The sequence below is a fragment of the Physeter macrocephalus genome, chromosome 20, assembly GCF_002837175.3.
Source record: "Physeter macrocephalus isolate SW-GA chromosome 20, ASM283717v5, whole genome shotgun sequence".
NCBI lineage: Eukaryota > Metazoa > Chordata > Mammalia > Artiodactyla > Physeteridae > Physeter > Physeter macrocephalus.
Genome location: NC_041233.1, coordinates 2,823,226 through 2,839,946, shown reverse-complemented (window position 1 = coordinate 2,839,946; position 16,721 = coordinate 2,823,226). Strand labels below are relative to the sequence as shown.

The 16,721-nt window shown below is 39.8% G+C and overlaps 1 long non-coding RNA gene across 2 annotated transcripts in view; it reads left to right on the top strand.

Annotated features, from left to right (window-relative positions):
* The first annotated feature begins 7 nt into the window (after window positions 1–7).
* The window catches only part of LOC129391662 (uncharacterized), a 17,960-nt gene continuing 1,246 nt past the window's right edge, over window positions 8–16,721 (top strand). Inside the window, exons 1-2 of one of the 2 annotated variants that reach the window (XR_008616245.1) lie at window positions 8–452; window positions 16,511–16,577. This is a non-coding gene — a long non-coding RNA (uncharacterized lncRNA). The other variant, XR_008616246.1, reaches the window with a different exon arrangement.

Sequence of the window (16,721 nt, the reverse complement as noted above, 5' to 3'; positions counted from 1 at the left end):
CTTCTCCCTTTTCCCTCATACACTTCCGGCCGCCTCCCAGCCCCGCCTCCGCTGGCTCCGCCCCGTGCGTGGCCCTGGGGACCTCGCGCCCTCGCGCCGTTGTCACGGCTGCCCTCTGCTGTGCCTGAAGACAGAAGCGACTTTACACGCTTCTCTGCCTGAGCCGTCCATTAAAAAAGACGATGCATGGGCTTCCCTAGTGGCGCAGTGGTTGAGAGTTCGCCTGCCGATGCAGGGGACACGGGTTCGTGCCCGGTCCGGGAGGATCTCACGTGCCGCGGAGCGGCTGGGCCCGTGAGCCATGACCGCTGAGCCTGCGCGTCCGGAGCCTGTGCTCCGCAACGGGAGAGGCCACAACAGTAAGAGGCCCGCGTATCGCAAACAAAAAAATAAAAGACGATGCATCCCCCTGAGGGTGAGAGCAGTGTGAAGGCGGGGAAGCGACGAAAGATGTACGTGATTTTTTTTTTTTCTCAAGGCACCTTTGGAACACCCTCGCGTTCCCTCGGCGTGGGCCCTGCCTCCCGCGCGGTGCATAGTGGGGGTTGTAGTTCGCCGATGGAGGCGGCCCTTTGGCGCCCGGGGCCGGCAGGTGAGGAAGGGACCAGCTCCGCGTGTCCTGTGGGATGGTCTTCTTGGGATCGAGGCGGAACCTTACAGAGTTAGGTGTCTTTAATTTTCCATTCCTGGCGGTGACGCCAGAAGCTTAGGTGATGGAAATGTGCAAATCAGTCAGTGGAAGGCGTTGCTGGTACTTTCTCCGCTGTGTCCCATCCCCGCCCCACTTTCCCTCCCTCCTCCTCCGTCCTCCGCTGGGCTCCTCTCCCGCCTCCCCGTAGCCGGACTGCCTGCCTTCACGGTGGTCTCCGCCGCTGAGTGGTTGTGTGACCTTGAGAAAGTAATTCACCCCTAGCTCAATTTCTTCATCGGTAAAATAGAGGTAAAGTAGGACCCGCCTCGTAGGATTATTGGATCACCAAATGAGTTACCACTAAGACGCACAGAAGAGTCTTTGGTATAGTAAAGGCTCAGTTAAATACTAGATATGATACCCTTCTCCCACCGTCGCTTTACAAAAAGAACATGCTCAAGATGGGCAGCTAAGTGGCGCGCCAGCGTCCTCTAGATAAAAACTCAGGCGGAGGCTTCGTTAGTTGGGTGGCCTATAGGGCTGGTTGGGAAAACACAAATACTATATCTTATTACGTTTTCCCTAAATAGCCTCTATATTGTAGGCACTTGTACACGCAGTCTTTCCTCCTTGTAAATTTAGGAACAAAGGCACAGTAAATGAAACAACTGGGCTAGAATATGGCAGTGATTTCAAGCCCCTTGCGAAGCACCACCCATTATATCTATGCAGCTCTTTGAATACATGTATTGATTAGCCAGATTCCTTGTGGATAAATCAGGCTCCTGAGGACCTGGGCTGAATTCTTGTTTTGCTGATGTTGGGCATAAAATTCTGAGTTTGTGGGAGGTCTGACCCTGCTCACCCCTTATCCACCAGTGGTCCTCTACTCTTTGATTAGAGGTGACTTGACCATGGGAAAAAAAAAAAAGACAACTTTCATATAATTGTAATCATTGTAGTGTGACTCCTTCTACATTCAAGGAAGCCAGTAAGTTATGAACATTCTTAGAGTTAATGCTTACTTTAACTGTAGTCCGGAAGGGTATTTTCCCTCACTCTACTGGTATATCAGCTCTCAAGACCTCAACTTTTCAAAACCTGGATCCGTCATTATTTTCCGTCAGTAACCGCCACTCCTGTTCAACTGTTCAACTACGGCTGTGTTTCTTGAACTGCTTTTTACTGCTTTCCCATAAGTATAAGGTCTAGAACACTAAGTTTCATAACCTGGAATGACTCCGCAAAGTATCAATACTTAATGGAAGTGAGGCCCACGAATACTTTCCCAGCACTCATTTGCATATGCAGTTACCCAGGTGTCCCAACGGTATCTACTCCTTTGTCAGGAAATGCCTTTCAACCTGTGTGGCAACCTGCAGAATGCATCTCCACCCTGTCTCCTTGTTGTATTGCTTCAAATGCATACATGTAAGTTTTGGTATTTGGTGGAACATATTTTCTTTTGTTTTTAAGGGAAAGCTACCACCCTAAGGTGGGGAGAGGAAGGTAAAGGTTTTCAGTAAGATTCCACTTCTGGGATAGTGTTTTTTCCTCCTCGTGTTGCGTTCTGATTGCCCACATTTGACTCTGACTAAAGCTCTACGCATTCCAACAACACCTGTTTTTATTCAGTCTATAAACCCTCACATTTGTCACCTTTACAGAAAAAAAATCACATACCGAAATTGGTTTTGGTTATTTTAAAAAGCATATAATCAAGTAAGAGAAGAAATATAGGCCCTCAAGAGATTTTCTGCTTCAGCATTTACTTTATTATGTACTTATTACATAAACTGGGGGCGGGGTGTCAGGAAGCTGGGTGGGGACAGGGAATCATTGGAAATTGCCAGAACCTTGAGTGACCATTTCTAAAATGATAACCATGATATTTAAAAGATACCTGTAGGGTCGGAAGTGGTATTGTGAAGTGTACACATACCATTTCACAGATTTATTTTTTAAGCAATGCTAGGACGTAGTAGGAGAAAATTGATGTTCCAGATCTTTACTGGAGAAGGAAGCTGGTATTTGAGGAAGTAAAAAGGGATGGGCAAAACCACAATGAGATACCACTTCACATCCCACTAGGATGGCCATAATAAAAAATAACAGAAAATAACAAGTGTTAGTGGGGATACGGAGAAATTGGAACGCTCATGTGTTGCTGGAATGTAAAATGGTGCAGTCACTGTAGAGGATGGTTTGGCAGTCTCAAAAAGTTAAACATGGAATTGCCATATGACCCAGTAATTCTACTTCTAGATGTATACCTTGTACACAGATGTTCATAGCAGCACCATTCACAATAACCAAAAGGTGGAAACCACCCAAATGCCATCAGCAGATGACTGGATAAATAAAATATGGTATATCCATGCAATGGAATATTATTTGGCAACAAAAAGAAAAGAAATACTATCCATGCTACAATATGGATACATTATACTAAGTGACAGATGTCACTCACAAGAGACCACATGTATGATTCCATTTATTTGTAATGTTTAGACAAATCCATAGAGACAGAAAGTTTCATTACTTAGGGCTGAGAGCAGTGGGGCACAGGGGATAGAAGGGTGATAGCTAAAGGGTATTGCATTTCTTTTTGAGGTGTTGAAGATGTTCTAAAATTGACTGATGATGGTTGCACATATCTGTGAATGTGGTAAAAACTATTGAATTGGATGAACTGTAAGTAGGTGAATTATATCTCAATAAAGCTGTTAAAAAATTTTAAAGTGTGATGGGAAACAATCTTTTCAAATCCAGTAAATATATACATGTAGATATATAGACATACTTCAATGTTAATAGGGAAAAGCATTAAGTAAATAACCTTAATTTTTAATAATCTGTAATAAAATATATATAAAGTATTTTTCCTTTACAGATTATATAATCTTCAACAAATATTTCTGTGAACAGGTTATGCCTGGCAATTTGATTTGTGCCATTAAGGACACAACTATTTTCTTATTTATTCAACAAATATTTATTGAGTACCTACCATGTTATAGGTGCTGTTCTAAGCATTGGTGATCCTTAATCTTATGAAGTGTATTTCTTAGTGAGAGGAGACAGATGAAGAACAAAATAAATAAGTAAAGTATTTGGCATTAGAAAGTGATCATTGCTATAAAGAAAAATAAAGTGAAGGAAAGAAAAAGAGATGAAGGGTGAGGTTTCCTGCGGTGAGGGTAAGAGTTGCAACTGAGAGAGGATGGTCAGAAAAGGCCTTGCTGGGAAGCAGACATGTGGCCACAGATCTGAAGGAGGAACAAGTGAGCCATGCAAATATCTGGGTATTTGCCCTGCCCTGTGTGCCAGTAATTCTCCCTGTTCTCTCCTACCTATATTTTTTATTTGTTTGTTTTCTTTTGCATCATTCCCGTCACCATACAAACTTGCTGTCATATAGCATCTGGCACATCATGGATGTTCAATATTTGTTGAATGATTGAGCAAATGATATGCAAATACATTATCCCCATCTGTAGATCACCTTTTATTTTTGTTATAGTACCTGGTTGAAAGGAAGTTTTAAATATTTTTTTAAAGATTCTTAAGCTCATGTAGCTTCTTTTTCATCTTTTTTAAAATTTTATTATTTATTTATTTAGGCTGCTCTAGGTCTTAGTTGCGGCACGCAAGCTCTTAGTTGCGGCACAAGGACTCCTAGTTATGGCATGCAGACTTCTTAGTTGCAGCATGCATGCGGGATCTAGTTCCCTGACCAGGGATCGAACCGAGGCCCCCTGCGTTGGGAGCGCAGAGTCTTACCTGCTGGAGCACCAGGGGAATCCCCTAAATTTTTAGTATAGTCAAATTTATCAACTTTTTCCTTCAGATTTGTGTATTTGATGCCTTGTTTAATAAAGCCTTTCCTACATTAGGTTATAAAAATATCGCCATATACTTTCTTGTAAAAGTATAAAACTTGCATTTTCCATTTAGGTTTTTAATCTACCTGGAATCAATGTATATATTGATAAATGATTATCTCACAACCACGTATTGACTCTTTTATCATTTCTCCACTGATTTAGAACACCACAGTGGTCATATATCAAGATTCCATATATGCCTGGGTCTGTCTCTAGGTTTCTTGTTCTGTTCCACTGGTCTATTTGTTTATTTACCGATAGCACATTCTCTTAATCACTATAGCTTTGTATTATGGCTGGATCTCAGGAAGGCCAAGTTCCCCTAGCCTCCTCTCCTTAAAATATTCTTCACAGTTTTTGCAGGTGGCCTTTACTCTTTCATATCAGTTTGAATAGTTTTTAAAATTGAGATGTAATTCAAATACTATAAAATTCACCCTTTTAAAGTGTGAAATTCAGTGATTTTTAGTATATTCACAAGGTTGCACACCATCTATTTAATTCCAAAACATTTTCTCCAGCCCAAAAAGAAACACAACCCCATTTGCAGTCATATCCCATCCAACCTCCTCAGCCCCTGTCAACCACTAATCTATTTTCTGTCTCTGCGGATTTGCCTATTCTGGATATTTCATACAAATGGAATCATACAATATGTGGCCTTTTATGTCTAGCTTCTTTCACACAGCATAATGTTTACAAATTCATCTACCTCATAGCATATATCAGTACTCCATTCCTTTTCATGGCTGAATAACATTCCCTTGTAAAGATACATGTTTTGTTTATCCATTCATCAGTTAATAGACTTTTGGGTGGCTTCCACTTTTTGGCTATTCTGAGTAATACTGCTGTGAACATCTGCCTACAAGTCTGTGTGTGAACATAAACTTTCAGTTCTCTTCAGTATATACCTAGGAGCAGAACTGCTAGGTCGTTTGGTTCCTACCTATCTTGGAATTGGCTTTCCAAGGTCTATGAAAAACCTTGTCAATCTATTAATTTAAATTCACTGAATATATAGAGTAATTGGGGGAGAATTTATGGCAATCAGTTTTCTATTAGCTCTGTAAACTGTGGGAATCTCTCCTGATTTATTCCTTTTTTTTAAGTCCTTCATAAATAGAGTTTCGCTTAACTTTCATTAGATTTATTCCTAGGTTCATTATAGTTTTTATTAGCTTTATGCTGTGAACTTAACAGTTTTTGTAAGTCCTATGAGTGGGATCTCTATTTTTTATGTATTAAATTGGTTATCCAATTAGTAGATAGATATTATTTTGAGCCAGCAAAGCCTGAATACTAAGTCTGTGTAGTTATCTTGTGCAATATCAAGGGTAGTATTATGCACAAAGATACACTTTTAAGATGTTTATAGCTACATTAAAACAGAGGGAAAAAATGAGTGTCTAACAATAAATGAATGACTAAAGTGGGTATTTGGAAATGGCATTAAGATCTTGTAACACAGAGAAGTGTATGATTAGTTAAGTGGAAAAAAGTTGAATTTAGTTTGATCACAACTAGGTATTTAAAAATACACAGAAAAACGTTAATGTATGTTGCTCACATGTATGTATTGAGTTGGAGACAATAAAGTTAATGGGAATATATTTTGGAGCAAGTTTTCTAGAAAGCACATTGGCAATTTGTACTAAGACTTTTAAAAATGATGTGGAGAAAAGAAGCGCTTATACACTGTTGGTGGAAATGTAAATTGGTGCAGCCAATATGGAAAACAGTATGGAGGGTCCTCAAAAAACTGAAAATTTAATGACCATATGACATATACCCAGCAATCTAATTCCTGGGTATATGTCCAAAGAAAGTGAAAACACTAATTCAAAAAGATACATGCACCCCACTGTTCATAGCAGCATTATCTACAATAGCCAAGATATGGAAGCAACCCAAATGTCCATCAACACAGGATACAGATGAATGGATAAAGAAGTGATATAATGGAATATTACTCAGCCATAAAAAGAATGAATTTTGCCATTTGCAACAACATGGATGGACTTGGAGGGCATGATGCTCAGTGAAATAAGTCAGACAGAGAAAGACAAATACTGTATGTTGTCACATAGGTGGAATCTAAAAAAGAAATGAATATAACAAAACAGAAACAGACTCACAGATATAAAGAACAAAATATTTAACTGAATCACTTTGCTGTACACTTGAAGCTAACACAACATTGTAAATTAACTATACCTCAATTTTAAAAAAAAGCAAACTAGTGGTTACCAGCGGGGAGAGAGTCAGAGGGAGGGGCAAGATAGGGGAAGGGGATTAAGAGGTATAAACTACTATGTATACAATAAATAAGCTATGAGGACATATTGTACAGCACAGGGAAATATAGACATTATTTTGGTTTTTGTTTGTTTTAAGTTTGATTAGGGCCCATTTGTTTTTTTTAACATTTTAAAAAATTTATTTATTTTATTTATTTATTTTTGGCTGTGATGGGTCTTCATTGCTGCGTGTGGGGTTGTAAGCAGGGGCTACTCTTCGTTGCGGTGTGCGGGCTTCTCATTGTGGTGGCTTCTCTTGTTGTGGAGCATGGGCTCTAGGCACATGGGCTTCAGTAGTTGTGGTGCACGGGCTTAGTTGCTACACGGCATGTGGGATCTTCTTAGATCAGGGCTCGAACCCATGTCCCCTGCATTGGCAGGTGGATTCTTAACCACTGCACCACCAGGGAAGCCTGCCATTATTTTGTAACAACTTTAAGTGGAGTATAATCCATAAAAATATTGAATCACTATGTTGTACACCTGAAACTAATATAATATTGTAAATCAACTATACCTCAATTTTTTTTAAAAAAGACAAAAATGTTTATACCAGTTGACCTAGCAATTCTACTTCTTGAAATTTATCCTAGGCAGCTATTTAGAAATGTAGACAAAGACTTAGATATGAATTCAACATACTAGAGATTAGCAAAATTTGGAAACAATTTTCTGTATAAGAATAGGCAAGGTTGGGCTTCCCTGGTGGTGCAGTGGTTGAGAGTCCGCCTGCCGATGCAGGGGATACGGCTTCGTGCCCCGGTCCGGGAGGATCTCACATGCCGCGGAGCGGCTAGGCCCGTGAGCCGTGGCCACTGAGCCTGCGCGTCCGGAGCCTGTGCTCTGCAACGGGAGAGGCCACAACAGTGAGAGGCCTGCGAACCGCATAAAAAAAAAGAATAGTCAAGGTTAAGTTGTATAAATTATGATGCATCCATCTGAAGGGTAATTATGTAACCATTATAAACACAGTTGACAAAAATACTTTAGTGTTTTTCTCACACAGTTACAATACGCTACTTTTGTCAGGGCCTGAAATTTTACCTTACTTACAAGCTAATGTTAGCCTTTTACTGTTTCATGGATGCTGGCAGTGAAGGTGAGTCTCGTAGATCAGAGATAAAGAACTGAATTACAGCAAGCAATGTATCGTGTCACATTGGTTTCCCTTGCTCCCCAAGTCACATAGAAGAAACACAGAGGAGCCCAGATGGATTCTGTGCACATAGCAGATTTTTAACACAGCTGAGGAACACTGAACTGGAGACTCCACTGCTTTTATAGCAAGCAGTAAGCAAGCTTGCATTTTTCTTAGAGATGTTACGTCATCTCTCAAGTTTACTCACTGAAACACAACCCTGGAAAATAGACAACTGATGTAACATATGTTTGTATGTTTATAAAGACTAGTTAAGAAGCACCAGGATCTGTGTAAATATATGTGTTTGTGTGCATGCATGTATACATACATGCAAGATGCTCCTGACATCACTGTTTATATTTTAAAATTGGAAGAGAAGGGGAGAGGGGCAATATAGGGGCAGGAGATTAAGCGGTACAAACTACATGTATTATGTATAAAATCAGCTACAAGGATATATTGTACAACACAGTGAATATAGCCAATATTTTATAATAACTATAAATGGAGTATAACCTTTAAAAATTGTGAATCACTGTGTTGTACATCTGTAACTTATATAATTATTATATCAATACATCAACTATACTTCAATAAAAAAATTTTTTAATTGGAAATTATTTTATTGTCCACCAGTATGTTAGTTAACTAAATTTGGATGCACTCATACAATGGAATAGTATATCGACTTTTAAAAAGAATGAGATAGAATTACATATTTACATTAACAGATATTCAAGATATATCATCAGGAGAAAAAGGCAAGTTGCAAAACAGTACTTAGAGTGAGATTTTATTTCATAATTTAAAAAATGTAATTTGGGTTATATATAGGAAAAAATATGAGAAAGAATATACCAGATGTTAATAGCGGTTATATCTGGAGTCAGAAATATGGAGAATTTTCACTTTCTAACGTATAAATTCCTCTAATGCTTGGATGTTCGTTACATTAACCAAGTATGACTTTGTAATAGAAAAGAAAATACAGGGGCTTCCCTGGTGGTGCAGGGGTTAGGAATCTGCCTGCCAGTGCAGGGGACACGGGTTTGATCCCTGGTCCGGGAAGATCCCACATGCTGCGGAGCAATTAAGCCCGTGTGCCACAACTACTGAGCCTGCGCTCTAGAGCCTGCGAGCCACAGCTACTGAGCCCACGTGCCACAACTACTGAAGCCCGTGTGCCTAGAGCCCGTGCTCTGCAACAAGAGAAGCCACCGCAATGAGAAGCCCGCACACTGCAACCAAGAGTAGCCCCCACTCACTGCAACTAGAGAAAGCCCGTGCACAGCAATGAAGACCCAATGCAACCAAAAATAAATAAATTTTAAAAATTAAAAAAGAAAAAAAAAGCAAATATATCTCAGTGTTAAATGTGGGGGGGGGGTTTCTGAATGATATGATTACGGGAAGTTTCATTTTCATCTTCCAAACTGTTTATGACAAATATACATATATTTATAATAAGGGAGAATACGTTATTTTTAAAAGTATTAATAGTATTTGTCTTCAAATGTTGGTGTATGGAGGTTTTTTTTCTTTCTCTCTGTATATTTCAAATTTACTATAACAAGTACATTGCTTGATGTAAAATGGATGCAATGAACTTGTATTCCTTTGTTCTGCCCAGCGTCCCTTGCGTGCATTGCCCTTTCACACTCTAGTGGTAAATTGCCCTCCGACACTTGCTGTGTGGCTGCTATTTGGAGGATCTTCCACATTCCAAGCATAGGTTTTGCTGGTCAAGCAGCAAAACCTATGGCATCGCTAAGGCTGAGACTCTCACCTGTCCCTTGGGGTCTCTTCAAACCACTGAACCAATGGTTCTCAACAAAAAGATGATTTTCCTCCCAGGGAGTATTTGGCAATGTCTGGAGACCTTTTTGGTTGTGACAGTTGAGGGGTGGGAGAAGAGTTGCTACTGGCAGCTAGTGGGTAGAAGCCAGGGATACTGCTAAACATTTTACAATGCACAGAACAGCTCCTCACAACAAAGAATTATCCAGTCCAAGATGTCAATGGTACAGAGGTTGAGAAACCCAGCACTAAACAAACAGGTGCAGGGGGATGGGGGAGGGGCACAGTTCTACTAACTGACCTTGACTATCAAAAGGAAATAGGGTTGCTGTTTCACAATAGATGCTGGGAAATTACAATTGGAACACAGGAGATCCCCAGAGGTCCTTTGTTGTATACTGTGTGCAAGGGTCAAAATTATCAGCAGACTAAATTTACAGGCAGGACCACTAAGGATTTAAGCCCCACAGAAATAAAGGTGTAGGTTGCCCCATTTGGCAGAGAACTTTAGCCAACTATAGTGTTAGTCAAAGGAAGGCAAAACATGGAATCAGTGGCAGGGGAGGAAAATGGCAAGACCAGCCGAAGCAAGAACTGTGGGCTCTACGTCTATCTCCTGGCTTGCTGTATCTTTTTTTTTTTTTTTTTTTTTTTTTTTTTTTTTTTTGCGGTACGCGGGCCTCTCACTGTTGCGGCCTCTCCCGTTGCGGAGCACAGGCTCCGGATGCGCAGGCTCAGCGGCCGTGGCTCACGGGCCCAGTCGCTTCGCGGCAAGTGGGATCTTCCCGGACCGGGGCACGAACCCGTGTCCCCTGCATCGGCAGGCGGACTCTCAACCACTGCGCCACCAGGGAAGCCCATGGCTTGCTGTATCTTATATAAAAATTTTTCTTTCCTTTCCTTTCCCCATGCTATCGCATCTATGGTGTAATGGTGGTTGTTACATTTATTGTTTTTCCACAAGTATGGAGAAGGTATTGACCATGAACTACGGTAGAAATGAAGTAAGAGGATCCTGGACTCAGGGAACAGTGGCCCACAGTGTCACATGAGATATTTTTTATTCCTGGTCCTATCAAGTGGTGCAAAAATTAAATTCAAAATAAGAATTTCCTGAGAAATTGCATCTCTCTAGGTGCCTAAGAATAGAAATCACAAACTTTGGATAGAACAGAAGACAGGGAATTCCCTGGCAGTCCAGTGGTTAGGACTCCACACTTTCACTGCAGAAAAGAAAACAGAAAAAAAAAGAACAGGAGACAAAAAAATAATATCTGCAGGTAGATAGGCAAAGAGAGTTAAGAATCTCATTGATAACTTTCACAGAGAAAAAGTTAATGTTAATAAAGCCCAAATCAGGTAGGAGTATTCTACACTTTCAGAAAACCGTTAATGAAGAATAGACTTTACTTAATAAATGTGTTTTGCAATGTCTGGGGGGAGAGGAAGGAGCTAACAGCTGCAATTTCAGGGTAATCTCTAAGCATGAAATCACGCAGATTTCAAGGGCTGTGCCCCAGTAAAAAGTATCTTCCTCTTAAACAAATTACTCCTTCAATTTTGGAGACCAGTCCAGAATCCCTTAACAACTTCCTTTTCTGATAAACTAGTTGGAATGAATTGTACAGTTGCAAAGAAAAACTCTGACTGATACAGACATTGTTCTGATGAATAGCTGTAGGTCACAGATCCTCAAGGAAATAGCTATTGGGCTTAGCTGGATCTGAAGGCACTGAGGATTCGGCAAGTATTTCACAGGTAGACTAAGGCATGCAGAGGCAAAAGAGTTACTTAAATGATTACCTATGAAGTGTCTGTTAAAGGAAGGCTTTGGGCAACAAGCCCCTTCTCTAAATGCTGAAGAACATAAAAGAAAGATAATGACAGGCTTAAGATCAAATTCTTGGCTACGAGTAGAGAACCAGGAGCTGTCTTTGTGCTATGAGAACTTTTAGGTTATTAGCCTCAGAACCCAGGTTGCATAAAATCAGAATCAAAATTTGATCCTGTGATAAGCAACAGGGTCCTACTGTATAGCACAGTATATAGATAGATGTTAGATAGATATAGATATATACACATACATGTATATATATATATATATATATATATATAAAACTGAATCACTTTGCTGTACACCAGAAACATAAAAAATACATTAAAAAAATAAAACTTGATCCTGTGGATTGCAAAATTGCAAAGTTCAGTTGCATTTAACGCATCAGCAGACCTCATGCAATATTAGGGCATTAACCGAGACAGAATGGAAGACCCCATAACTGAAACGGGAAAATAGGGGAGTCACTGCTGCGCCCTCCACTGAGCATTCCTTCCAAGCAGAAGTGGAGTCTCCCACCCCACACATCTGATGGACATGTTCCTGCTTTGCTTGGAGATCTTATAACGAACTTGCCTCAGACAGTCACCTTGTAAGTGGTGGCCAAATTGCCCCATTCTTCCTTTCTATCGCTTCTCATTTGCCTCTGTGTCTACAAATAGGGTCAGATCCCAGCAGGCACCCAGAAGCCAGTTACAAAGTCAAACCCCAATGGAGAAGCCTCACACGACAAAAGACTTTGGTTCATTTATACGGCAAAAACCTGAAGAATGTCCATGACAGTGCATTCAGTGAGTCTTAGACTAGGGAAAGAGGAATACTTTCAGATTGAAATGAATTTACTGACAGGTGCTCAAGCAGATGGGAGTGATTCTAATAGTTTGCTTACTCAGTTGTCTAAAACCTGAACTCACTGGTGGCCAGTGCTAAATGGAATAAAGGTGCAAGAAATTCCTTTTTATAAAACAGAGGAGGGGGGATAGGAATGCTAGAATGGATTTACCAAATTTATCTACTCACTCATCCTTCACTTACGTCCAGTAAGAGGACTCTGAATACACTCTCTTCGTTACAGCTTCAGAAGTACAATGGTGAGGGATACATCAGACTTTTCAAAGCACTCTGGTAACTGTTTTCTGTAGTCTGGGGATGCAGGTAGGTAATTCTGCCATTGAAATGGGCTTTTTAATTTCAACAGGGTTAATGGAATCCTAGGCAGTGGCCAGAAGAAACACTTAAAAATCAAAGCGGGCATGATTACTAAAATAGACAGCACGGTGAGAACAATAATCAGACTGGGTGTAGATCATATAGACCCTAGGACCAAACTGCCCACTAATTTCCTAGCAAATAGGGGCTTCACTTAAGCGTCTGTGATCGAATAGCACTGCCCCTCACCTAATTCCCATCCCGAGTAAGTTTATTGACTTAGAGTTTCTTGAAGGAAAGGGGAGGTAAGATACTCTTGAAGAGGACTCCAGGAATAACATCACCAGCACTTTCTGTGAATATCCTCCTAGTCTTCCCTCAAGGGACTTGTGTTCACTTACCAGGATAATTATGGCAAAGGCTATCTGGGATCCAGAAGACTATGGTCTACTGGGAAGTGTGGGGCTTTACTGGGACTAGGTGATTAAAGAGTTTTTATCTGAGTCAGCCTCATGGTGGGTTCAAGGGGACTCCTAGCCCATTCCATAGTTGTTTCTTGAATAAACAAATGGATAGTTGGAACGCAAGTACTCAACACTGGCAGAATTTTCACATTGACCTTGTGATCTGTGAAATATACACTATAACTGTAGGAAGGGCCAAAAGACAAAGCCAGAGCAAGACCACATTTCTAAGGAAATCAGAGACTTGTATCACCATCAGAGACTTGATTATTCTCAGCACAATCCTGTTTAACTTCCCTCTTTTGCCAGTGCAAAATGAGTCTTGGATAGTTAGAGTGGATTATCATAACTGTAATCAGGTGGTGACTCAAACTGCCACTGCTATTTCAAATATGGTCTCTTTTCTAATGCAAATCAAAGCCTCCCCCAGCCTCTGAAATCATAGCCATTGATCTGACTGTTTACTTTCGCTTCACAGGGACACCAGAACACACTCACTTTCTTACCTCAGTGTTGTGTCTGTGCAAGAATCCAGTCTGCAGAGATCTTGCTCCTCTCACTGTCTCACATAGGACATAGCTCTGGTCTACCCGTTGAGATCATCATCATGCCAACAGGACCTAAATAACATTTTTAAATGTTTTCAGATGTTCAGAGCTCCATCATTTAGTTAGTGGGAACCTGCTATAAAGCACAGGGAGCTCAGCTTGGTGCTCTGTGATGGGCGGGATGGGAGAGTGGGAGGGAGGTCCAAGAGGGAAGGGATATATGTGTACAAATAGCTGATTCACTTCACTGTACAGCAGAAACTAAGACGACATTGTAAAGCAATCATACTCCAATTAAAAAAAAAAAGAGTAAGTCAAGAAATTGTCTAAATATCCAACAGCAAGGGCATGAACCAAATCATGTTTCACTTATATCATGAAAAGAAACTTACGAAGAGCTTGAAATGCCTCGGCAAGTTTTTTATATTAAGTGAATAAATGATACAATGTAACTATGCACAGAAAAAGTTATTAACAATATAATCAATGGTAAGGGTCCAGCAATAAAGGCACTCATACTGCTGATGTAAATGTAAATTCCACAACCTTTTTGAAAAATAATTTGTCAATATACATCAAGAGCCTTAAATAATGTTCATATTATTTGTGCCAAGGATTTCACTTCAAGGAATATCCCCTAAAATTATTCAGAAATGCAACTAAGTAAAGCAGAAACTAACACACCATTGTAAAGCAATTATACTCCATAAAGATGTTAAAAAAAAAATGCAACTAAAGCTTTACAAACAAAAATGTTCAATGCAGAATTATTTTTATTAACCAAACTTGGGAACAACTTAAAACCCTCAAATGTAGGAACCATTACATTAATTAAATTATGACACCTGTATAAAATGGAATATTATATAAAGATTACATTTAACTCACATTTTAATACTATTTTGAAAGTCTGTGATATGCTAACTAATAAAGCAAGATATAAATTTACATAAACCATGAGGTCAATCTATTAAATATGTGTATTTCTATAGAAAGACTGACTCAGAGACCTAAGTCAGCATAGGTCAAGGATTTTTTCAGTGAAGCACTTGGTAATAGTAAAAAATCTGAAATGACTTAAATGTCTATCAATAGGATTAGTTCAATAAATTATGACATATCCATTCAATAGAATAATATAGGGCTGTTGAAAAGAATCAGGTCAGAGTAAACGTACTAACATGGAAATACTCGCCAAGATACCGAGTTAAGTGACATTTAATGAAATATTTAATAAGATTTAGTGAAAGAACAAAATAATTCAATTTTCATTAAATTAATAACATATACGCACATGTAGAAATGAGGGTGATAAATCTGAAACATTTAACAGTGATTATCTCAGGGAGTCAGAATTATAAGAAACATTTGCTTCACCTTGCATAACTTCTGCAATGTAGCCAGCATGTATTAAGTTTGTAATCAAAAAAAACCTTTTAACTTTAAAATTTTTAATGAAAGCATGAATACCACCAAAATGTAAGATTGTTTGTATCTGCAGGTTTATTGGCAATTTTAATGCGTTGTATACCTTGAATTATTTCAAATTATCTGTAGTGTTTTTCCTACTCTATTAAGGAAAATAATAGTTAGAAAAATGATAACAGTGAATATCTTTGATTACTGAAACATGGTAGGTTCCCATGCGGCCATTTTCTACATTTTTCATATTTCCAAAAACGGGCTTGGCTTTGAATGTATTATTATGTTATTATATTATTGTATCATATAATATGTTGTTTTTGCCCTGCCCAATATCACCTCCTTTAGGCATTTATTCTTCTCTATGCCATATAATCCTAAATAAACCTATTCTGTCTCCCAGAATTTGACTTTCAAACAGACACACCCTGGGAGGAAAGGTGATTTGAGCTGAGTCATTTGCAGGTCCACAGCTTCCCAAGAATACGATCCCTGAAACTGCCCTGGTTCCTATCCTCCCCAAGGATCCATTGTTCATCTTTTATTTTGATGCTGGCTGTTCTCCAGAATCTCAGAAAAATTGTTTCATATTTTTTTAATTAGAGTCAGTTTGTAGGGCTTGCCACATAAGAACTGTAACTGATTCAAAAATCATAAGCACAGCCTGGATTGCAGGGAACTGTGGGAGCACAGTATTGGTTATAAGGATAAGATGAAGCAAAAGAGAACCATATTTTACATTCCCTGATGGGAAGGTAGCAGCTCATAGTACAAAATGGCAAAATGTTATTACTTGTGGCCATCTGGGACTGTGTGCCTTCTGAGAGTGAAGTTCTAGGGGACCAGGTAGGTACTGCAATGAGCCAATTTAAAGGGAATGTAGAAGTGGGAATCATGAAGGATGGTATGTTTGTTTGGGGTTTTATTTATTTATTTATTTATTTATTTATTTATTTATTTGGCCGCACCAGGTCTTAGTTGCAGCACGTGGGATCTTTGTTGCCACGTGTGGGATCTTTTAGTTGCAGCATGCAGGACCTTTAGTTTTGGCATGCCAACTCTTAGTTGCAGCATGTGGGATCTAGGTCCCCGACCAGGGATTGAACCCATGCCCCCTGCATTGGGAGCATGAAGTCTTAGTCACTGGATCACCAGGGAAGTCCCTGATTGTTTTTAATGCTTGTAAATAACTTAAAACAAACAAACAAAAAAAACAGTAGAAGCATTTGCTTGCATTTGATAGGGATAGCAGTACACATCTACTATCCTGGCTCAAGATATTAGCTCTTGTTCTTTGCCACATGTGACTGACTGACTACCTTATTATTTTTCAGGGCTGCACATGAATTCACTACATTGATGGTGGCATGCCAATAGGATCCACAGAGCTGAAAATAGCAGGTATCGGACTTCCCTGGTGGCACAGTGGTTGAGAGTCCTTCTGCCGATTCAGGGGACGTGGGTTCGTGCCCCAGTCCGGGAAGATCCCACATGCCGCAGAGCGGCTGGGCCCGTGAGCCATGGCCGCTGGGCCTGCGCGTCCGG